This window comes from Anas platyrhynchos, chromosome 11 (genome assembly GCF_047663525.1).
Source record: "Anas platyrhynchos isolate ZD024472 breed Pekin duck chromosome 11, IASCAAS_PekinDuck_T2T, whole genome shotgun sequence".
Lineage (NCBI taxonomy): Eukaryota > Metazoa > Chordata > Aves > Anseriformes > Anatidae > Anas > Anas platyrhynchos.
Window position 1 is genome coordinate 6,497,949 of NC_092597.1, and position 25,168 is coordinate 6,523,116.

At 35.1% G+C, this 25,168-nt stretch overlaps 1 long non-coding RNA gene across 3 annotated transcripts in view; it reads right to left on the reverse strand.

Annotated features, from left to right (window-relative positions):
- The window catches only part of LOC119718010 (uncharacterized), a 157,704-nt gene that overhangs the window by 67,295 nt on the left and 65,241 nt on the right, over window positions 1-25,168 (reverse strand). For 2 of the 3 annotated variants that reach the window (XR_005268587.2, XR_011811943.1), the window contains exon 2: window positions 19,405-19,449. This is a non-coding gene — a long non-coding RNA (uncharacterized lncRNA). Of the gene's footprint in view, window positions 1-5,735; window positions 5,862-6,324; window positions 6,489-19,404; window positions 19,450-25,168 lie in introns of those variants that run through there. The other variant, XR_011811944.1, reaches the window with a different exon arrangement.

Consider the following 25,168-nt stretch of genomic DNA (forward strand, 5'->3'; position numbering starts at 1 on the left):
GTAGAACAATTATTTAAGAAAGATCAATCTCACAAACCACCAATGTGAGTTACAGGCACAGGAAAGCACACTGAGAACAGAAAAAGACTTGTTATTTCTCATTACTACTAAATAAAAAGCTAACTGAGCAAACCATAAAATGGAGAAAACAGAACGAAGAGATAAATATACCATTGCTTTGCCTTTTAATTTGAGCCTCACATAAATTTGATTTATTTCTAAGGCTCCTTTCAGCATTCATTTTTTCCCTCTACTCTTGTCCTCTCTGACAGTCTCTTTAAAATAAACTATTCTGATCATTTAAGTCAACGTTTTTTTCCCTACAATTGCAAATTATTTCAATACAAAACCTATTTTTATTGTTTCTTTCTCAAAAGATAAAATCCCACAAGAGTTCTAGGAGATAGTCAGATACTCACTGCTGTAATTACCAATACAAACTGCAACAATTAAGCTTTCAAGTCCTCCTTTTTAGTCGTATTTTGCTATTTGTCAAAAAGTCTTTAAAGATCAACTATTATTTTTAAACAAAACACAATGTTGTTTTGTGATTTATATTATAAAGGCAGTAAGTAATTTTCTGTGACACTAAATGGAGTTATGCAATACACAATTTGGGCCCAGGGGATCATTAAAAATAGCCACGGAAAATTCATGAATTCAGTGAAAAAAGAAATATTAAATTCTGCTGAAACTACATACAGTTATCAACACAGCTTAAGTCTATTTTTCCCATATGCAATATCTGTATGCATTTTATGGCTCTAAACCCTTCTGTAATCACAATCTGCAACAATTTCACTGTTTCATCCTAAGCATCATAAACTGTAATTAGTGTCTAATATTTTGGCAGGTTGGGAAGGATATGTCACTTAGTTAAAACCCACATCATAGATGGAACCACTTCAGAAAATAAAACACGTAAGTTTAATACACATAATACTAAAATTTATGAGCAAATCAAAGCAGTAGACCATTCATGCTTAGAGGTACCCTGGATTCTCCAGCTAAAGTCCCAAGGCTTCAACACAGGTAATAAAGACTACAAAAATAACAGCAGTTGACACTTGACATTATACACGTATTTGTGTTACTGTGGAGTAGCTAAATGAGTAATCTCTGAGTAGTCATGTTTCTATGTGTCAAGAGCTGTTTCCCTTCTTCAGTTTATTAATCTTGCACAAAATATAGCTGTCCCCCAAGATTGAGTTCAACACAGAAGCATTCATAAGCCCTTGTAATTTTAATCATAAGTGAATGGTTTAACATATTCTGAATTTACTCCTTTTATTTTCAACCATTTCATATAGTTGAAAATATAACAAAAACCAGTCTGTTCACAACTTTCAGTAAGTTCCATTCAAGCCATGCCTACTTACCTGACCCGCAGTCAGGAACGGGCACAACATTCATTCCAGAGAAGGGAGCAAAAGTCAGATAAACACACAAAAATTTAAAACAAGCAACTATTAAAAACAACAACTGCAGGGGAGTACTATTACTGTCCTTTTTCCGATACACTCTACTTATTAAGTTCAGACACGATCTTGCTGTCAACTGCCTTGATAGTTTATTTCTCTAGCCTTCAGTTATGCAAAAATCAAAGACAACAGTTCTACAAGGTATTTTTGAAACAATATTTGAACAGCAGCAATCACTGACGTTCAAGAGGAATACAGAATATTTAGATAAATATGTCCATGTTTACTTCCACTTTCCATTGAGCAGTCTGGATAACTGAGTTTTATGGTGGTGAAAAGTTCAACACAGTAAGACACCCACACGCCACTGATGGACTTTGCCTAAAATAAAATAAAAATATGCAATAAAAATATACTTATGTATCACAGCGATATGTATTGAATACATTTTGGTTTTAGACTTCTCTCACTTTTTGAGCATGTCTTCATTGCAACTCTAATAAGCTATTGTTTGGAGTTCAAAACACATTTAAGTGAACCAATGTTAACACCTATCTCATGTGATATTTATTGAGTGGGCTGACCACCTTTTTGAATGTACCGCATTAAATTAAAAATCAATCTTGTATCTTTCCAGGTTACATGTCCATTTGTTTCAGACATAACATTGATACCCACTTCAAATTAATTATCATGAGGGAAAATGCACCATGTTTTGCAAGACTAAATAGGATTTTGGAAAGCAATAACTCCTAGAAATTTATTTTATTTTTTTTTTAAAAACTCACCTTACGTGAACTTCATCAAGACTTTAATGTAAAGCTTCCAAATGACATGAATTATTTTGATTTCTTCAGACTGAGTTTCCACTTGAAAAAGTCAAAACAGGAAAAACAGGATGGCCATCTACAGAAGTTATCTTGCAGGTCACATATCATTGGTAGAAAAACCTATTTCATATGGTGCCATTCCCTACTCGTGCATGATTACCTAAAGATCAAATATCAGTTAGCTGTGCATCAAGTTAACTACAACATTGATCTTATGAGATCATACTCGATAGATCAACTTTTCCTGTTACACTAAGAAATCCCAGTACTGAAATTAATGAACCTAGGCACAATGTAAATTATAAGTAACAATATAATGGAAAGGGAAGCATCTATGTGCAGATGAGGTACAAAATAAATCAACTTGCTTGTGTGGAACACCCCCATGCAATTGCTTCTTCCTCAGAAGTATAAAACCCCCAAAATTAAATACAATTAATTAAGCAGGTTCACATCACACTAAATGACATGTTAATGGTCCTAGGGAAATGTAATAACCTCTTCTACTGGTATTCACTTTTTTTCCCAAAAAATAAATCCCTTGGACTAGACCACTCTGTCCTCTTCTCCTCTGCTATGCCTACTTACTCTTGGTACTAGAATATCTGTTTCAACACCTTCTGAGACCAGCTCTCCAAGCTGCAGTCTGGTATAAACTAGTGACTGACTACAAGATACACATAGGGAAGGACAGCAAGTAAATCACTCCAGGGTCAGACCATTGTGCAGGTTTAAGTGGCACAACTGTGCCACTTAAAACAAGCAACTACCTGAGATGCAGATAGGAACCTAAAGGGCTCTTAAGTTTTCAAAGAAGTCTCCTACATACAGGGCATAGTTTCCTTACCAGTATGGGTGCTACAAGAAGAATGATATTATAAAACCACTACCACATATGTTTTTGATGCAAGATGTACATTTCAGCGTATGCTCAAAAATAGAGGGACCAATGCACAGATCATCTAAACTCCCCAAGAATGACACTATACCACAAAACTATCCCCTTGAAAATGTATAGGACAAAAGGATTAAGCATCTGCCAAAGTACCCACACCTTAACAGATCAGGCTGAATATAAATAATATAAAGGGAATTGATCACTTTGTATATACAATGAGCTGAGTTCCTTCATCTGGATTTCAGATCTGGGGTAACTGTAGGTGATTTCTTGTAGCTGCCAGATTACTGTTCGATGGCAGTCAAAAAAGCCAAATTGAATCTTAGGCAGTACTGAGAAAAAAACAGAGACCAAAACATTATTACATGGTCCATGGTTGACATGTATCTTAAATGCTATTAACTTTCCATATCCCTGTCCTCAGAAAGAATAAAATTGAGCAATAGGAAGTACAGAAAATGGGTGACAAAGACGACCACAACTATAAACATTTTCTATTAGAATCTACAGGGATCCCTCAGCCTTTTAGATCAATGAAGAGTTTTGATTGAGATCTATAAAATTAAGATCAGCTTGAAATATAAAGCATACCAAACAACACAGGCAGATGGCAGCTTTCAAACAAAACACGTGGTCCTTTACAACACTCAGGGATTACACTAAAAAGAAAATTAAAAAAAAAAAAAACTGTCTTCTATTATAAGAACTTCTTTCATGCTGAACACACTGAGTAAATCTCAGAAAAAAAATGAATCAAGTCAGGTGTGAGCAAGTTCAACAGGAAATCAGTAAAATGAGAAAGATATCTTTAAAAAACAGGCCAGCTTACATTGCAATATTAATCTGCCTCTCAATACAGGTTGCTTGTCTACATTCTGTTTTCTTTCATTGCAAATGCCTTTAAGTATCATGAATTATTTTATACAGAATAAATATCATATTAGCATCTAAGCAGTCCAAACAGCACAGAGCTCTTGTTCAGCATTGGAAGTTTTTCATAAACAATGAAAAAGAACATACATATATATATACACATACACTACATAGAGAGTTACTGATGAAGCAGAATAAATGGGTCATGTGGTGTTTTTAGAAGTCTATTACTGTAAAAATACATGCACACTAATGGGATGTAAAACCAGGTTCTCAGTAAGTAGGTCACACAGCACTTTTGTAGTCTATTAGAATATACACATGCATACTAATGGATACAAAACAGGCTTCTGTAAAAGTAAGAAGATTATAGAGACCTGAAAAATCCTGTGACATGGACAGGGTCTGAGGAGGTTGCTCTATTAGACAGCTGTATATATTTGTCAGGGATAATCTGTTTCCTGAAATATTTCTTTTTTCTTACAAAGTTGCTTGCAACAGCCTCTAGGGGAATCGTGCTTTCCTGTTAGCCCATAGTTATAAAATGATAGCTCAGTTCTAAAACTGGATGTTAGAAAGTAATGCTGCCTCTGGAGAGCTTTATATTAAGCAGCCCAAATTTTGATAAAAGGAAGCTAGTATATGGCACAAAATTAAGCTGTAAGTCATAATTAAAGTTACCATTCATTCCCTTTTCGTATGATTTTGTTGACAAACTAATTCAGCTTAGCCTCAAAAAGTAACCAAACCAATTGGGCATAAGGTATATATATTATATCACTGGATTTTTAATTATACAAAAGAAACAAATCAAGTGACTAAGTAAAAATACAGGACAGATGCTTATACTTAATGTAAGAATACAAAATATTTAATGTTAATTCTATTTGTATTAAAATATGTGAAATCTACCAGACAAGTTCAAGCTATTCACTTCTACTCTAAAGAGTGATTTCTTACAACAAAATCAAGAAATGCTGAAGATTTCTGAGAAGTGGAAGTATAGCCTTGCTTTAAGATGCATAATATACATCTCAAAAGTGAACTTAATGTGTTGATCTCAAAGTTGCAACTTTACTTACCAGATAATGGCTGCACTGTGATCATAACTATCCAAGCACCAAAATATAGTCACTACTTATCACTGCTTAAACATAGCTGCAGCATGTGTGCATGTTTTGTGTCTTAGCCTTAATTACCTTTTTTTTTTTTTTGGAAGTGGATTGCTCTGAATGTAAGATATTTTTGTATCACATTTTTTATCCTTATACTCAGGCAGCTTGCTGAGGTCCCAAACTCCTTTAAGAATGATATTGTAAACTGTCATTCATATGATGTTAATGCTTGCAAGGTAACTCATCTATATCTTGCCAGACACTTGACAGCCTAACTACTGATTTGAATCGGATGCATTTGTAAATGCATTTTTCCCCTCACAGAGCTCAGAATGCCTCCTGACTGCACTGACAGACACCAACTAATAAAAGAACATTTAAAGCTACCAATTAGAGCTGCACATAAATGGATTTTTTGGAGTTGCCTCTCCAAGAATCAAAAAACTAAATCACAGAGGACACAATTCAGAGGGAACAAAAAAAAGTTTCCCCCTATAATTTTTCCCCCCCCTCTCAGAGCTATCCTCTTCATTAAGAAGAGAGGAAGTGGGAAAGAAAGATTAAAAAAAAAAAAAAAAAAAAAGTATTTTTGGCTTACCAGAGTCTAAAAGTCACAGAACAGATGACCATCTTTTCCTCTCCACCATTTTCCTCAGCTGCTTACCATTTTCTGGCTGGCAGTTCCTCCCCAGACATCCCGAAAAGGTGGAGAAGATGGAAAACACTGAAAACAAAAACTCTTAATCATGCAGAAAGGTTTTTGTGAAGAATCTATGTATGCATATTATCAAATAACTGATTTATTCATATAACTTGCAAAATTATGTTGTCAGAATTAGAAAGCACAGTTTTTAAAAACAAAAGCTTTTTTGGCACCTGGAAACTTAAAAGTTTAAAAAATACTATGGACCATTTAGGCACCTGTAAGGATAGCCACCATGTGAAAATAACTCCCTATGGTAGATTATTTTTCACCAGAAAATGATACGTTAGAAGGCCCATACGATGAAGCAACTGAGAAAATGCATAGACTACATGCAAAATGCAAATCATATCACAAGTTTACTAATCTGCAATCAGGTTTGGGTTCATTTTGAGTTATTGTCACCTGCCATAGGGAAGGCTTGTAGCATGCGATATGCCATTTTTTTAAAAACAAGGTAAATGCATAAAAGAGCAGTAGGTACCTGGAGGAGCCAAAGGGTCTGGATGCACACATTCTTTTTACACATTCTTTTTCACATTGGAGGATTGGACCAAATTCCTCTAAGATTTAATTTCCTTGAAATCCCATCAGGTGACCTGTATGGAGTCATCTTACCCACACCTTGTTTTCCAGCAAAGTCTGGATACTTTAAAGCAGATAATTTTAATGAGTTTATTTTTCTTTCTGAATTGTAGGGTTTCTTCCCAGCCACACATGTGCACTGCCCGAATGACCCTGAGGCTCATTGGCAACAGGTGAACAGCACTTAATTCTCACAGGTGCATTTTAGAAACATTGCAGAAACATTGCCTGTGTGGAAAACTTCTGACATACTCCTTAAGTAACTGTAGTAATTTCTAAGAGGAATGCAATAACTCTTATTGAAAGTGAACCCTTAAAACTAAGAACTATTCTTATAAGTGCACTGGATTACTACATAATTCTCCATTTGGTAAGCTGCCTCAAAAGAAAACAGTATATTAAAAAGAAAAGAAAAAAACCTCTTATACGTAGACTTTTGTTCAAGTTCTCACAGTATCATGTAGCATTTTCAAGATCTCAAGATAATTTATACCATTCCTCAAAAGTTGTTTCTTTAAAAAAGGTTTTCAGCTGGGTTTTGTTTTGCTTTTTCAGTCTGTCCTCAGAACAATGGTCTTCTGGGGGCAAATATCATTATTTAAGCACAAATAATGCCAAAACCCTTGTCAAGAGTAAGATACAAGGTAAATACAAAATAAGGTGCATCAGAGGGGAGAAAAAAACAACATTCTGTACAAAATGCAAAGAGAAAAAACAAAAAACTATAATCATCCCACTCATTTTTCCAAATTCCCATTCATGGGAATAAATGCCAACCAAACTTTGAGTCCTAAATAGTACCATACTTCCTACTTTGGGATTGCTGAAGTGGGGAAAAGAGGAATTGGGTTTTGGTTTGAGGATGGCAGTTATGCTACTTGTTTATTTTGCATTAAATAACACCTGAGAAACACAAAGTCAAACTCTTAAAAAATGCTCATTTATTCTGTGACTTTATATAATAATCTGAATTTTTGGAAAGACTATGAATTCCACAAAGACTTGCTGTGTCATCACAAATATTAATTTCAACATTTAAATCTCTGAAGTTACTACCAAGGAATGATTATGTTGGTATTAAAGTCATAGTAAGTGATTATAAGAATGAAAAGGACAAAATTATTCTTAAAAACAAGTTCTCGCTGACCTCATGAATTCAATTAACAGGAAATAAGTTCATATCATTTTAAACAAGGAGGTATTCTGATCGGCTGCCTGTCCATCTGGTTCCTCAGCATGAAAATATTTTTCAAAGACCCCAGTTCACAACAGTCACAGTGTCAGGGGAAAATTCCACACATATTTTGTCAAATAGAAAGATAACAAATTTGGAATGCAATGGCTCAAATTCACTCTAATAAGTGCAAATTCAAGGTACAGAAACTTAACACATTTTACAAGCATAACAGTTTTCATGCTATGTGCAGCACTGAAAGAGTATTGATAATAGCACACTAAGAAATAAAAGAAAAAGGAGAGATTAGACTGACTGTAAATGGAATTGGTCATGATGACAGTCCTAACAGAACTGCATCAGCTTTTGCTCAGATGAAGAATGGAAGTACATTCATGCTGGCTTGCCTATGATGTCAAAAAATTATACTGGAGAGAAAGTTACTAGGAATAATTGCACCACTCTTCTGGTTACATCTAGTTGAAATGTTTACAAGTGTATGTGATGAATGGTAACCTGTCATCCCCTCTGTAAAGAAAAAGGGGTTCATACACAGCATTTCTACCACCATATATTACAGTGCTGGAAGGAAACAGAAAATCTGAAGCCAGTCATTACACCTTGCAACGCCACAAGCTGCCAAATAGTACAGCAACTATCAGAGAGATTCCGGGACAAAAGGTGGCTGCCAAGTGGAAAAAATTAGCCCAAAGCAAAAGCTTCTCAACAAAACGTGTATAAACAAAGGAGTTCATCTCAAATTCATTTTCTTTTTAACAACAGCAAGGAGCGTGGATCAGGGAGAAGGCAGAAGGAAAGCTTTTCACTGAGACAAGAAGAAAAGACAAACCTCAGTGATGACTGGATTGTACCTACATGCTAAGTTTTAGTGGGTATCTCAAAATCATGTCTTTTAATAGGGAATCAGAAAAATGTAGAAAATCTTACAAATTTGCAAACATTTTCCAGCAGCTCTACTTACTGTGTTCATCTCTGCACTGTGTACTGGGGCAACCTCAGGACACAGCCATTCTCTTCTACTCTATTTAAAATTATGCCAGACTACATACTGTCCAATAAAGTAGAAATTTAAACTGCACTCTTGAGAGCATACGCTGTATTGTAACATGATTACTTCAAACAGTACAGTAATGTCAGTCATTATGCAACAAGCTTTTTAAGCAGTAAACATAACACAGTGAGATATTCAGACAGGTAGCACAGTGCTCTTAAGGTTCCATCACCTAGACATTAATCTACAGGAAAGAGTATGGCCTTATGATAGGACATAATGTAAGAGCGTAACTCATACTATTGTCAGAGAACATTCCACTAAGCTGAACTCAAACATATGCAGCACATTTCCAGAGACTTAACATTAACTGACACAAAACTTAATCACTATTTCTAAACCTAAATACATTTAATAATAATGATATATAACATTTCTGACTCTTTGACTTTAGTTGAGACAAAAGCAGAATATGGGCATAATAAAACGCCTAGGAAATATCCTTTGCTGGAGTCCTTAAATCTAAATAAAGAACACAGATTTCAGAAACACCTCAAAATGAAGTGGAAAAGAAAATAATAATTTTCACTATTTCCCCACCTGTTGGTTTTTCATTAGTCATATTTAAGACCGCTATCATTTAAGTATGAATTGCAAGCGAGATGTGCCAAGAAATAGGGCCTTTACTTTCAGACTTTAAGATCTTAAAAATAAAAGTGTTGTTCCTGACTAGATTTAAGAGATGAGGCTGTCTGAAGATTTTCTTGTGGCAGCACAAGGAACATGTTGGAAAAAGTTTGTGGTGCTTCATATGCTTTCCAATTACATATGGAAATGTTCTTTCTGCTTTTTCACAAAGAATTAATAAAAGTCTTTAAAAGATGCATTCAAGACTTGATTCTCAGCCCTTTGTTGTTGTTTCTTTGTTTTCACCAGTTATAAGATTTATATTTTACCCTTTGAAAATTACCTTGCATAGTTTTGAAGTTTTTTCCTGCTGCTATGCTACAGAGATCGATAACAGTGTACTTTTATACTTGTGGTTATGGTAACAGTATGTGTTAACAGCATAGTGGCATGCAGAACCAGTCAGCTAATAAGCTCTTTCTGGCTACAGAAGTATATCTGTATCTTCCTGGCCCTTTACATCCTTCTCCTCATGTAGGTCTTTTATGACTTTCTATCCTGAGGAGAAGGATAGAAACTCTTAGCAAGAAAAAAAAAAAAAAAAAAAAGAAAAAAATGGACTTGGTGCATAGGGACATGGTTTAGTGGGTGACATTGGAAGCAGGGTGATGGTTGGACCAGATGATCCTGGAGGTCTTTTCCAACCTTAATGTTTCTCTGACACTTTGTTACACTGATCAGAGGCTAGAGCCTGAGTAGGAAAAGAACATATGGAATATGTGGACCAAGGTAGGTAAGGCTGTGATTTGCTAGGTCCTGCATTTTTGCCACCTAACCCAACCCATAAAAGTGGCCTAAAAGAGAGCTGGAGAGGGACTCCATCAGGGAGTGTAGCCATGGAACAAGGGATAATGGTTTTGAACAAATGGAGGGGAGATTTAGATTAGATGTGATGTGGGGAATAAATATTTCACTCAGAGCACAAGCGCACATGGGAATTGGGGCTGAAGATGCACCTTGATTCTCCTCTTTTGCGTAAGGAGTAGAACTTACTGTAGAAATTACTGTTGACATGAATCCCAGGGTGCAGAAAGAACTGTTTAGATGTTTGGATGTTGAACTTAGCGATATGGTTTAGTGGAGGACTTGTTAGTGTTAGGTCAGAGGTTGGACTTGATGATCTCGAGGTCTCTTCCAACCTAGACAATTCAGTGATTCTGTGCTTCAGTTTTACTAAGATCAAGATGGAGTTCTGATGTGATGCAATTAGAAATTATTGGTGCACTCAATTTACAATATCAGACATAAGCAGGTGCTTGGTATATGTTTAGTTGTGCCACCCTTTCTCCAGCTCCGTCCGCTTTCTCTCTCAGTACCTTTGTTCTTTTGATTCTCCTTTTTTCTAATAGATAGATATATACCTTAAAGTCAATGCTGAGCTATGTTCTGTTTTCCTTCTCACTCTTCAGCTTTACATTGAATCATCAATTTGTCTTCGCCTTTCCTGTGTAGAAGGACACTGTGGCCTCAGCCACACAAATCAATTCTAGTTGTAGTTGGTACATTTTTGTTATTGCTTCAGGAGCCACTGAATTTACTCATTTAGATGTAGAGCTTAGGGATATGGTTTAGTGGGGACTGTTAGCGTTAGGTCAGAGGTTGGACTCGATGATCTTGAGGTCTCTTCCAACCTAGAAATTCTGTGATTCTGTGATTCTGTGATCTTCAGGAATGCCCAAAGATGCCTCCCATTGTCCTTATTATGAACTTGGAGATTTTATTTTACTTTTCTTCTTAATGTAAAAAAAAATTCTTAATGCATTTGCAATGTTGCTGATTACTAGAAGAAATATTTCAGTTTCTTAAACAGAGAGGGAGAAGGAACAGTACCTAATGGCTGTACTATCAAAAAAAAAAAATCAAAGTACATTTCCAGAAGGGGGCATAACAAACATCATTACCTAGAAGTATGAGGGCAGACAAGTGCATCTGGCAGACAAGTTGCAAATCAACCAGCTGTCTCTCATAAGCAGATTTAGGTCTTAATCAAAACTCCCTAAACCATCTTGAAACAAGGGTGAAGTCTAAAGACTGGAACTGTGTATTTGGCCTCTATCTTTGTAGATTGGATCAAAACCTCTGCTATGAAAAATCACTGAATTAGGACCTCCCTCAGAGGAAGAGGAAGAGATTGCTCTCTAGTATGAACAGGCTAGATCAGCTAGCACAGTTGTACCAACACTTCTGCAGAGCATCTGTCTTCATTCATTCAGAAAGATAACCATACAGAGTTCCAAAAGGACTTTAGCTACTTTTTGCCAAGTATTGTAAGGTGACTTCAGTCAGATACTGACAGCTTTGACATTTATCCCTGAAGTATGCCAACACATTTGTTTTATGTAAATTGACCTAACCTTCTTTTCCTTGTTAGTTTTTTTAATTTTTTTTTTTTTTACAAGCGCTGAGACACTGAGCATTTCTGCAGAAAATTATTGAACAAATTTTGCAGAAAACTATTGGACATTTTATCCTTCTCTGTATCAGAGTATTTATGCTTCTTCTGTTTAGTAGTGGTAATACATCTCTGTCGTTTCCCCTGTGTTCTAACCCCATTACTTGTTTTTTGTGCCTCTTGATAATTAAAATTCCCGACCAATTTGATCCCTACAGATCTGTTCTATTCCTTTTCATTCTCTCATAGCTACATGTTCTTTTTCCTCATTCTGTATGATTTCTATTTGATCTTGAAGTCAGTGAAAAGTTTCCAATACAGCCACTATGGTCTGTTTCTATCATTGCTGTTTCACCTCCACATTGTATATAATTACACGCACAAAAGCAAATTCTCAGTCTCCCTCAAAAGCTGCACTCATCACTTAGCCTATCTTCACAGGAAATCCTGTTCCCTGAATTTATGGAAGTCTGTTTTTCTGAAAAGTATAATTTTGCTGTTCCAATATCTCCTTTTCCTCAAAAAAAAAAAAAAAAAAAAAAAAATAATCATGCATTTTGTGATACTTGCATGATTATCATGTGATTAAGAATATATCATACTAGAGTTAATTTATCACTATTAGCATGTTTATGTACGGTACACTGAATTCATACTGTGGGTTTTTTCCATTATTAACACCACTCAGAAAACAGAATGTACAATATCCTGCTTGGTTAACCCCAAACACAGTAGTATCTTTTCTCACAGTACAAAGACTTTCTTTTCTGTATTCATGTTTTTCCTACTAATGTGACACCTCTACTGTAGCTCATCAAAGAGCTCAGAAAAAGTATATTCAGCATACTAGAACACATTATACACACTCAAATTTCCATAAGCTAACTAATTCCTCAGAGAAATAATGAGTACATTTTTTGATTAGAATATTGTGTCAAGACTCCAGAATAAAATCATTCTTCTCTAAAAATGAGTAAATAGTTAATAAACAAAGAATTCAGGCTTCACAACAAAAATTTTTCTTTGCAGTTTTGGAAAGGATTTAGGTGCTGTTCTATATAATCACCTTACTAGTTATTCTTATTTAAAATTTCTGTATTCCCCTATAGTCTTTTTCTATAGTTCTCACTTGCAGGCCATAACCAAAACATCCTGAAATAAATAATAAATAAAATATTTTACTTCTTTCCGGCTGATGAATTCTAGGAGATTAGTTATTAATGCATTACTTTAGGCTCAATTACTTTGCAGTTTCTTTTTATGGAGCTTCAAATACACCAGCTAGAGATTAACAGAAACCAGAAAGATCTAGCCTATTCAGTATGAGCTCTAATTCCAGCACACATTACGTAAAAAATTAGATTTTTTTTTAGCTTGCACTGAACAGCAATTATCCTAAATACAAGTGCCTCATTTTTTAAGAACTACAGCATAGGCCTGCAATCAGTTGCATACGCCATCTTGATTTCCTTAAAAGAGAGAATTAAGCCATTAACCTCTATTAACCTGCAAATATCCTGCATCACATTTGTTTGTTTTTAAACTTATGGCCAATTCCAAGCAAAACTGACAGAGCAGTGAGTATTTCAAAGGCATGACCTTTTTAGAGATTTATAAGAAGCAGTGACCAAGAGAGACCTAGGCCAGTTGCCCATGGTCAGAAAGGCAAGTAGAGGTGAGTATGGTGAAAAGCAAGTGCAGCCAGCTGGTCACACAGCATGTGCACAGCTCGATATCTGCCACAGCAAATATTCTGTCCCATGCCCAGTCAGATGTGTAAAGTGACATGGGAGGGAGCTAAAGGCAAAGTGAAGGATACCAGGGACATCTTAGGCTACTGCATAAAGTTCTGAGGTAATGAGAGGAGAGTCATATCACATGCTGATAATGTACTAATAGCCCTGTGTTATGCCTGTGGAAAAGAAATCAACAGGGAAAAATAAACAAACAAATAAAGATCCTACTTGTTTTATGCTCAGGAAACCCCTTGAAAGTTCGCTAATTTTGTTTAAATATGCATGCATTGCTAGAGGTAGTGAGATCAGCTTTCAAAATAATCCAGCTATTTCTACCAGCAATGACCATTTTCTTGGTGGAAAAAAAAAAATATCCTAAATATCCTAGTGTTTAACATTGGTTACAGGTAAATTAAAATTAAAAAAAAAAAAAAATAGCCTTCAATGTCGTCAACAATACTGCTTAAGATTAATGGTGATTTGCAGCTTACACCTATTTAACCATGACTCAACATCTGTCCTGCTCTGCAGATGGGAGATTAATTTTCTTAAAAACACTTGTTTCTCCATTACTTAAAACATTAGAAGTAATCAATGTTCAAAAATCTAGGATTTTCCAACCACAGCAGAAATGGAGGAGATGGAGGAGATGTTTTTGGAATGTTTAAAAATCATTTCCTCCCTCCTTGTATATCTAGCTATGTTCATGGATCTAAGAAATAAATGCTAGCATTTATAATAATAAAAATACATCCTTTCCATTAAAGGAATTACAATACAAACACACAGCAAAATACATCAGACACAAACAGGTTAGTATAGGAAAGCAATGAGCTTTCTCAGCATAGAATTGCTTTCAGCACTATAAAACCCCAAACATTTCAAGCTTTCCCAGAGAGTTTAAAGTAGGATTATGTTACAGATGTTAAATTTGCTGCATCCTTCTTATTGAAAATGGAAAAGTTTCCTCTGCTGTAAGGGAGGAAAAGAGAGGACAGTACTGTGGTATCCAGGAACCACACAGAGTCCTGTAGACATTCCTGTTCTGAGACACTGCCAAATCTGCCCTCCTCCGGTCCCTAGGAGGTTCCTTCCACCCCCTCCAAGGCCAGGCTGGCTTCTCCCTGCTGGAGCCTTCCCACCTGCTGCCACTGCACTCACCACAGCCTCCTCCCATTCTTCTAACAGAAACATGATACCATTATGAGTCTAAAGATAAATATTAATTAATTAAAAAATAATTTAAAAAAATCAAATAGCTTCCATAAGAGAGAGCAACAGAAAAAGAATACTATCAAAATAAAATGTGAGAAACTCTCTACAAAGTATACTTTATCATGAGTTTTTATTTACTGTCATGAGTTACACATGTAATTGTTTTGACTCCATTCCTATAGATGAAAATAAGTCCTTTCAGATTCTATGTTCTATGCCTATGTTCTTTAACCAAATGAATACATAACTATATGTTTACAAAAGAGAAGATGCATCCTTCTCATTGCTAAATGTGTTCCACAGAACAAAGAATCGCTTTATTTTAAAGTGTTAGTGTTGTTTTAAAGAAAAGATACTTCATCTTACCTTTTAGAGAAAGTGTTGCTTTATATCTCTTTCTCTCTAGACAGGAAAAATAATATGAAATTAAAACGGCTTTTCTACCATCCTGAAAGTAATATAAATGGGTACATTTACTGGAATAAATATAGATGTGCAAGTCTACAGCTACAAAATTTGACGTCTTCTGAATCAGACTTCTTCTGATTTCTGTTACAGTTTTACAAAACGATGAACACATTCAGCAAAGTACTGAAATCCTTCTGGGTCAAACTACAAGTGTAAATGAAGTTAGCAGAATTTTTTTCTCATCTATTGTATTCTGCCCTCAGCTTCACAGAGACTGAAATCACTTCTTTTGTCACTGCCATGAGAAATACCATCAACCAAGAGCTGTATCATCTCTTGACACCAGTTATAACAGTTTGAGTTGGCTCTTCTTTCTTTCTTTTTCTTTTTCTTTTTTTTAATTTTTGAATATATATATAATTATCACAGGAGATAACATATTATGTATATATATAAAATAATTAGCCTTTTTAGAAAGGTTTTCCTGTTTTGTCTGGATTTCTTTGTTCAAGGCCATTCCCTTGTCATTTGGAACCATAGCCATAACGTTTTAATAACACTTGCTGGATCTAACAGTCTCCTGCTGAGCTTTCTTACATAACTTTGACATTTTTTATTTCCCAGACTAAGCCAGATGAAACATCCCAACCAGCCATATCTGTGACTACCAAAAGCAGCTCAATCTAAAGCAGCTATTAGAGTCACTGAAATGTTTCAAATACAGAAGCTTACTAAATATGTTTCAGAACTCCAAGTTCACCTTTGAACAAAAATAAATTACAAGTTAATATATATATATATATATGTATCTTCTTTAGCAGTGATTTTATAAGTAATTTACAGTTCTCTTCCATACTATACTACTATACGTGGCAGTCTTTCTGCTACATATTCAGTCAATTGAGTTTTAGACTAATAACGTGATACAATAATTACCCTAATGCATTGTGAAAATTGACTTTAGTATTTGTCTTGCATTTATAGATCATCAAATACTATCAAATACTAATAAGTAAGGACAGAGAAAATTGCCAGAATAGCTCACCTGGTGACACCTCAATCAATTAAAACAAAAACTATCTGGTAGACAATATAAACAATTAAAAGTCTTTTTTTTTTTTTTTTTTTTTTTTTTTTTTTTTTTTTGAGTTTTTCAACTGTACTTCATGCTACAAGTATTATAAATGTCTTCTCATGGAATTAAAAAATTCTAGGAGCTGAATTTTCCCTTTGGTCAGAAAACCTGGCTGTAAAGGCAGTATATGAGTTACTTAAAAACATCAATTTAATTCTGATTTGGCTTCAGTCTCTCTCTTAACTTTCTGTGAATCAGGAATTCTGAGAAAATTTTGCCTGAGTACACTGAAGTACAGTATTCTGAAAACAAAAGATCTTGGGGCCAAGTCACGTCAACTCAACAATGTTGCTTATAGGACTGGAGAATCACCAGAGAATCACAGGAGGAGGAGGGCTCCTCTCACACATATCTCTCAACAGAGAAACCATGTTCCACACAAGCTGAACTCTAGGATGGCAAGCAATCAGGAACCTCACAGCCCTACCTTAATGCAATTTCACTCCAAATGACAGCCGGATTCAGGATGTAGCCCCCTTGATCACTTCATTCCCTGAGGACAGGATTCAGTACTGTGGTGTAAATGCCTGAAGTAACTAGGAAAATAAAACTAACATTCACATTTTTAAGGAAAAGGTACAGCATTGAAGAGGCTTTCAGGGTAGGGCATAACTGCATTATCTGAGCATTCCCTAGGCTCCCAACCTTAGATGCTATCGCACTGGGGAAACTTGGTGTGCTAGCCCTAAGGAACAGCACGGAGCGTAGAGTGGAGTGGAGACACCACGGCTAGGCTCTGTAATCAGGTGGGGCCTCGATTGTTCTTGTGCACAAAGCTGCACTTTTTGCCACCCTGAGCCAAAGACCTGTCATGTTTTGACAAATGCTGTACCCTAGTGTACTTTTTGCTCATTATAGTATCATTATAATACCAAAACACACCTCCATCCCAAAAGCTACCCGCCTCCGAGGTGCGACCACCCCTCACTGAGCATGCGCCCTGAATTTCTCAGAGCCTATTACTTTAAACAGAGACGGGAAAACTTTACACCAATCATAACTAAGATATGCTTGACTAGAGCCACTCAAGCTCCACCTAAAAGATAGAAAATAATATAAATTGGCCCAAGAGAGAGGGGATGTTAGGGAAGATACCATTGTCAGGGGAGATACCATCCCGAGGACATACAACATCCTTAGGACCTCCTGACTCCTGGGATCAGTCGACGGGCTGAGCCTCTCTTCCCCCCCATTGGGACGCCTTTGGGTGACATCTGAATACTTGCTTATAATCTTTTAACGCGTTTATTTCTGGGCTGCACACCTATAACACCTACAACACCTACAACACCTACAACACCTGTAACATCTATACCATCTATAACATCTATAACATCTATAACGTCTGTAACACCTACAACACCTATAACACCTGTAACATCTGTAACACCTATAACACCTGTGTATTTCATGCATACTAGCTTGCTTTTGCAGACAGTCACTATCGCCGGCAATCCAAAAGAACCTGATTAACTGTTGCTGTAATAAACCATACTTGATTGCATTGTGATAGCTCTCATTAATGCAACTAGGGTGAGGGTGGTTATCCGTGATAGTTCAGTGTTCTGAATCTAACCAGACCCCCAGACGGTTAATGCATTTTTGGTGAATGTCCGAACGGACCCCCCGACCGTTAATGCGTTTTTGGTGAATGTCTGACTAGACCCCCAGGCGGTTAATGTGTTTTTGGTGAATGTCCGACTGGTTCAGTACTCTGAATCTAACCGGGCCCGTAACGGTTAATCAGCTACACCCCTTTAACGCGACAAGTACATTCAGGGTTCACACTTCTGGAGCAAACTTGTCATGAGAATCCCCTGTGTTCTGTGAGCTGGAGCTTCCATGGTCCATAAATGGAACTGACCCACCAGTCTCATCCACTGGAGGAACTGCCTAGCTTTCTTGATCTGTTGGATATTTTATCAGAACATTTCCTACCAGTTCTTGTTGCCAATTACTTCCCAAGCAACTGACAAATACAAAGAAAAACAACCCCATAACTGCAAACCATTGCAGCGCTTCTAGTTAATGCACAGTCTGTCCAAGACGTGGCAGCCTGTGCACCATTCATTAGCCTCGTCTGGGTACTCACACAAAGGCTCTGACAGCTGAGCACCATCTATGAGGCTGCCCCAGGCAGAATATTTGGATACTTTCTTGAACAGAAGGTGTCTGTAATCAGCTTTTTGTCAGAAGCCAGCGGTGTGTCATGCATGGAAATCAATAACAATTTCCTACTGCTGCCCAAGCCTTTATTACATTTATATTTTAAATGAAATAGAGCCTCATCTGAACTGCTGCCTACAACTATGCTCTGCCATAACACATCATTTGAGAATCTATCTTTTCCATCTCTTTGGGATGCCATGTAGCATGTAGGGAGACTATACTCTTGCGTATAAATGCTTTAGTTATAAAAACAACAAAAAGCCACTATTTGCGTATTAAAAAAAAAAAAAAAAGGAAATCAAATAATAGTTTGAATTTTCAGTTTCCTCTGATCAGTGGAAAACAAGTTAAACATAATCATCCATTTCCAAAGGCAGTCCTCAAGGATTTCAATATATTTAAGGATAGACTATCAACATCTTTCACTTCTGCTTCTTAGGGTCTGAAAATACAACAGAGCATGTCACCCATGAAACAGTCATTCTCCTGGCCATTACACTGAGCTATCAGTATAAAAATGTGTTTTCTATTCCTAGTCTTTCTTTTCAGTAGGAATCAATTTACACTGTGCACATAAATCTATTAAGACAGATTGAATCAGAGATAACCTACAAATAAAAGCTTCTAATGCAGTTTTAAATTTTAAAGTACTTCAGAAATATGTATTTATCTTAAGATGAAAGACATATAATCTTTTTTGCCGTTAATCTGTCCTGTGAAAATAGAATGAAATTTTTGTAGTTCTCGGGTATGCAAAGGTTTGTAACTAATCCACTTCAATGGAAATAGAAAAAGAGTTTTACCTCAAATTATATTCTTAGAAACAACTTCAGCATTTCTTCCACAGGTTAAGCTCAGAGGCCTGAACATTGACCCAAGAGACAATGAGCAATATGATGATTATGCTGTAATCCAGACAGCTGAAAGACACTTCACAAGACACTGCAAAGACTATTTCTGGTCAAACATTTAGAAATAATCAAGGATCAGACATCAGCACAAACATATTTCTAACAGTTGACTGGAAACTATAGATAAACAGAATACTCACCTGAATTGTATGTCCCATACATCTGGACACTACCATGCTTACACACTAAAAAAAAAAAAAAAAAAGACATTAACCGAAAGTCTCCCTATACATTGCAATCAATTTACATTCTTCAGTTCTTCAGATGCGTACTTAGACGTGAAATCCGGAGTTATATGTACAAGAAAATATTCCATTTACTGATTTTGGGTCTTAATCTGCAGTATTAACATTCATCACCAGGAAGTTTTACATATGCATCATAAATATGTTCTGAATTCATATCAGAGATACAACAGATTTCACATCTGCATCATAAGTATGTTCTCAATTCACTCAGAGATGCTACAAATAAATATTATTATTTTTGCTGTATGCTACATATTCCTAGTATTGAATACAACTATAGGTCATTTCTTTACAATTAGGAGAAACTAAAAATTATTTCTTTTACACGTGAAGACATATAAGAGGCAGAGAAAGGCTCTGTCCAAAACAAAGTAACAAACCTGACTTTATTTCTTGTATTTTCTTTTATTTTTAATATCTTACCATTAATAACACAGCTCAAGGCTTGGATACTAATAGTGACATTGACATTGGGCAAGGTAGAAGCTGGCTGAAATTAAATTGCTATTATGTACAGAGAGGCAAACGCACATTGATTTTATTCTATACATTGTTTGCCACATATGTTCCAGCATAATATTTTCTATATGTAAATATACTAATGCTGAAGGGCCTGAAAAGCTGAAATTAAGCAATAAATACTCTACATTTTAGCCAAAAAGATAATGATCATCAATACTTAGGATACATAGTAAGGTAGAAGACAAAGTTTAAATCATCTGAGGAAATTAACCAAGATACATACAGTAGGCTTTAGATAAGGAAATATTCAGGTGAGAAGAATGAGTTTTATTGTGTTTTTTGTTTGTTTGTTTGTTTTATGATAGTGAAGCTTCTTAGCAATGAGATCATATCACCACCACAACTTTTTGAACACTGCCACACTGATTACTTCTCACAAGAATGTATTAAAAGTGTCTGATAAGGAACTGTGCTCGAGAGGAAGATAATAATTTTCCAGATTGAATTGGTACTTGTAATGATGGGCATGTTCTTGTTTTAATGGTGAAGACTAGAATTAGAGAATTTCCATTACATTATCTGTATCTACATTATATAGGTGGATCAGCTGGGAAATAAAATAATAATTTTGCTTCTTGAAATGCTGAGTTATGTATGTACTATACCAAGGCAGAGGATTAAACTACCAGACATGGCTCCAGTGCTTTTTAAATATTAAACATCATTTCACTTTTTTTTTTTTTTTTACTTCAATAGAGTAGTTATACATATTTGCATAATTTTAAGTGTGATCTGTTTATTCAATCATGACACCTTTATACCTAACCTCCAGAGTTGGGATGACAAATCAGAGCCAAAGAACCAACACTTATACTTAAAGGTTGGAATAGAGTCATTCTAAAATATTATACTTTATTATAAAACTCTGCATAAAATGTATTCCAGAATAAACCAAATATATATATACCCATATATTTCAGAACAACACATCATTACTTTTCACTAAATGTTGCTGCAATCCCTTTCAACATCAGTTGTTTTTTTTATTTGTTCTAACTTCCATTGCAAATTTGTTAATCAGAATTTCATTAAGTACGGCATAACTCAAGAGTTTTTAAAGATAGCTTCCAGATGTACTGTTATGTTTTACAGAGTCAGAGTTAATCACAGAATATTTCTTCCTTACATGTTAGTTTTTTGAAAGTGAGGAATTTTATTGAAAAATACCATAACATAATTAAGGATATACCTTATACTTGATCCGCATTCAATTGATGAAGAAAATTATAAAACTTTTATGAGAGTTCATAATATCAGTGAAGGGTTTCATGTTCTTCACTATTATTTTGCATCAAAAAATTACGAAGCATTTTTACGAAGCAAACATGAACCAGCTTTTTATCATTCCATGACACATATTGTAGAACTATAGATACAATTTCTTATCATTTACAGAATTTGAATAAAAGCTTAAAGTCCCTTTATCAACAACAACAAAAAATGTATTTTCACATCTCCTCTTGTTTTTCAAAATTACAAAAAAAGAAAAACTTTGCAATTTAGGAACTGCTAAATATTTTGGACAACTCCCAGAAAAGTCTGAAAATCCTTTCCAAATACTGAAATAGTCAGTAAATTAGATTATATTAAATCTCAGTGTCCTAAAGTAGATTATTTTAAATCTCAGTGTCCTATATATTGCAAAACAGATTGTAAAATGATTAGAGAGCAGCTGGCATACTCTTAAATGAATGGTTTCCAGGAGAAAACTATCTGGTCTTTTCAGTCATTAATACTGTAAAATTAGTTAAAAGGAGACTTTTTATAAGTGCTTTAAATGTTTGAGTCTGCATTCTTTTTCGTATGTAAGGTTAAGGTTAAAACTGAGGAAGAAGAATATATTTCTTCTAAAATCATTCAGTCTAAAGAGTAACAACTTAAAAGAATGACAAGCAGTAATGCATGTTCTGATGTGCAGAGCTCCGGTGGTCAAGCTGGCATGATCAACAGTTTAATCAATGTTAACATTACCTCTTCATTACTTTATTAACATTAAAGCAATACTTGAGTTAGAAAATGAGAAGATTTACCTTTTGAACTGAGCATTTACATTTTGAAGAAAAAATCTTCCTTTCTCCATGCCTAAACCAGGTCAAAAACTTACATCACAAGCAGGAGCACAACTTTCTGTCTCCTAACCGTGGATTCCCAACCATCATAGAAAAGAGTACTTCTGGTCTAATATCAAGTCTGACCAGCATACAAATTTTTGATACTGGACAGTGTTGCCCTAAAATTCTTGTGGGAACTGTTAACCATAGAATCCTTCTCATTTAAGGAAATAATAGGTTATACTCATCGATTAACGAGTTCTGTGCTTCGTATTTACTGCAGACGCACAACTCTCCAGACTAGTGTTCTCAAAGCAGTAAATCATCAGTTCCCAAGATGAACTTTGGGATGTGACTGTATGGAAAACCCAGCTCATGTGCTTATCCTGGGCTTGATCTTAAACAAGTTGAGCACCTAAGGTAGAGGAAGGCACTAAGCATCCCAGAGAAGCAGACTGAAATACCATTACCAAGTCTAAACACTGAGCTTAGGGAAATACACGAGAAAGAAAGCTAAAACCAACCAGTACTAACCTAATTTCTGCTACAGACTACAGAAGATACACAGCCACTACCTGAAATATTGAAAAAATAAGTAGGAGGTTTTACATTTTGAGGAAAATAATGAAGGAAAATTCTGTGCCATTGAATGCAGCTACAAGAGCATAAGGACACAGATGACATTTTATAGCTTGAAGAACCTCCCTATGTTACTCGTGCCTTACAAGGTAATGGATATCAGTAATGCTATGTTCTTAAAATTTAGATTACTTAGTCTATAGTCAAAATGAGAATGACAAAAAATAATTAGAAAAGCAATGTATGTTGGATTACCAATGACAAAATATTGTTCTGCAAGATAAAAAATCTTCTGCCTTTTTTTTTTACTTTATTATCAAAAAGGCAAATATGAAGCTTTTCAATTTTCTATTATGGCCAGGGCTTTTGCAAAGATGCAAGCATTCAATTAACTACTTACTGTGAAGCCAAATTCACAACATACAACATATCTTGTTGTTGTTTTTAATTATTATTTTTTTCCTGATCTAGGTCTAGGTATTATATACTTTGGAGATTAAATAATAATAATAATAACAACAACAACTTTTTAAAAACTTTGTTACTACTTCCAAACCTAGAAACCTAAAATAAAATGTATCAGGTTATAAAAATAAAATTGGTGGATAGATTACCATCATAATACTTACTGATTTCATACAGCATGGCACGACCATTTACCTCTTATATTTTAATGTAGTTATCATGGAAATCTACTATGTTACACAGGGAAGTCCCAGACTTGGCTCTAAATCAAAAATAATTTTCAGTATCTTTTCACATTATTGCAATTTATCTTTCATTTAGCAAATAAAATTTTATAATATAAAATTAACATGTCTTGTGACATAATGTATCTTGAATCACTGTGCGATTTATGTTTGCATTTGTATGTGTTTATATATCTTTTGTTTAATGAAACAAACAGCACCATTATCTGTGTGATTTGAATGCAGAAGTAGCACACTAGAACTGTAGTAAAAACTAGTACACGAGACAACTGGTCAATTACTTTTAGTCAATTAGAAACTGTGAATTCTAGACAAAAACAGTTCAAGAAATGTAGAGGGCTACAGAAGCTAGAAAAGGAAAAGAAACATTTTTTATTGTATTTTGGGATGGCATCAGGAAATTAAGAACATTTCAGGATCTCAGACATGTAGCTCAGCCACTGTTAATCACAGTTCGGTACTAGGCAAGATAGACACATGATTAATTCTTCCAGCATTTAGTCATCAAGTGAGACTTTGTAACTCCTCCATTGCTTTGACCTTAAGCTCGTGTCTCAAATTCCTTGTTCTTTGGTAGCTACTTACTGTGTTTTGAGAAGAGTTATTTTAAAAGCTAATACCAACCAAATTTTAAACCTGGACCTAAACAAAACAGAGTATCGCCCAAAAATATAGAAAGGAGTAAGTTAATTGAAATTCGTATGTTAGTTCCTTGCAACCAGTTTGGAATACAACTGTTCTAAACTGTCCAAATTGTAGCCAGGTAGGCAATATTTTGGCAGGCATTTTTTGCCTAATGCTGCAAAAATTTAACCCTTCAAATATATATATATTTTTAACTGATAACTGAAAATAAACATCTTCAATTTTTCACTTAATATAAAATTTAATTTGAAGGGGTATGTAGCTATTCTGGGAAATTCCAGCTCATCTGAAACTCAAACTAGTTCCACCTGGGTACTAAAAGTGCTTGACTTTTAGGCATTCATTTTTGAAAATGCTGCTGAAAAAGTTCATAAATGACAAAATGCACCTGTGGTACAGAAATCAATCTTAAGCCCATCAGGCAATTTGGAGGCCTGCAGAGAAAAGTAACAATCTCAGACATTTTTCAGACAGATTGAAAAATGTTTGGGAACAGAGAAGAGAAAGAGGATTGCTTCTAAAATAATGTAAATCCTAAAGAACATTCATGTAGAATTTATAGGATTGGGAGCAACTTCTATTTTCTCAAGAAATTCTTACATCCTAACAATTATAGCTCTGATGCCATATGGCATGTCTGCTACCAAAATTTGATGTCCTGATCAATTTGTAACTGCTCATTATCTATTAGATATAATTACAGAAAATATACTAAAAACTATTTATACCTGATCATTTGTATACACAAACTCTGGTGGGAGAGTGTCTAAGTTCTAGGAACTGTTATATTAAATAGAGTAAGAAAAATGGTTTTAAACCTTTCAGGTGTCAGTAACTCTAGTGTCGTCTTGATAGGTGGTTGGCCTCAGTTAGTTACGTCAGACTGTGTCCTTGATTAAAGTAATGCCACTGCCCTGAACTCTGTGGTTCAACTGACACGTGTGAAGGCAGAATTTGGCCCTAACAGTGTTTGTTTGTTTGTTTTTGTTTTGTTTTGTGTTTTGGAAAGGACAAGCCTCTGAAAGCATGGGTGCAAAACCAGAAATTAAAAAAATATATATTTAAATGAGGTAAATTAGATTCTCTTTGTAGCTTTCAAAGTTCAAATCAAAGGCTATTTTCAAACGCATGTGTGTTGTAAAACCAAAG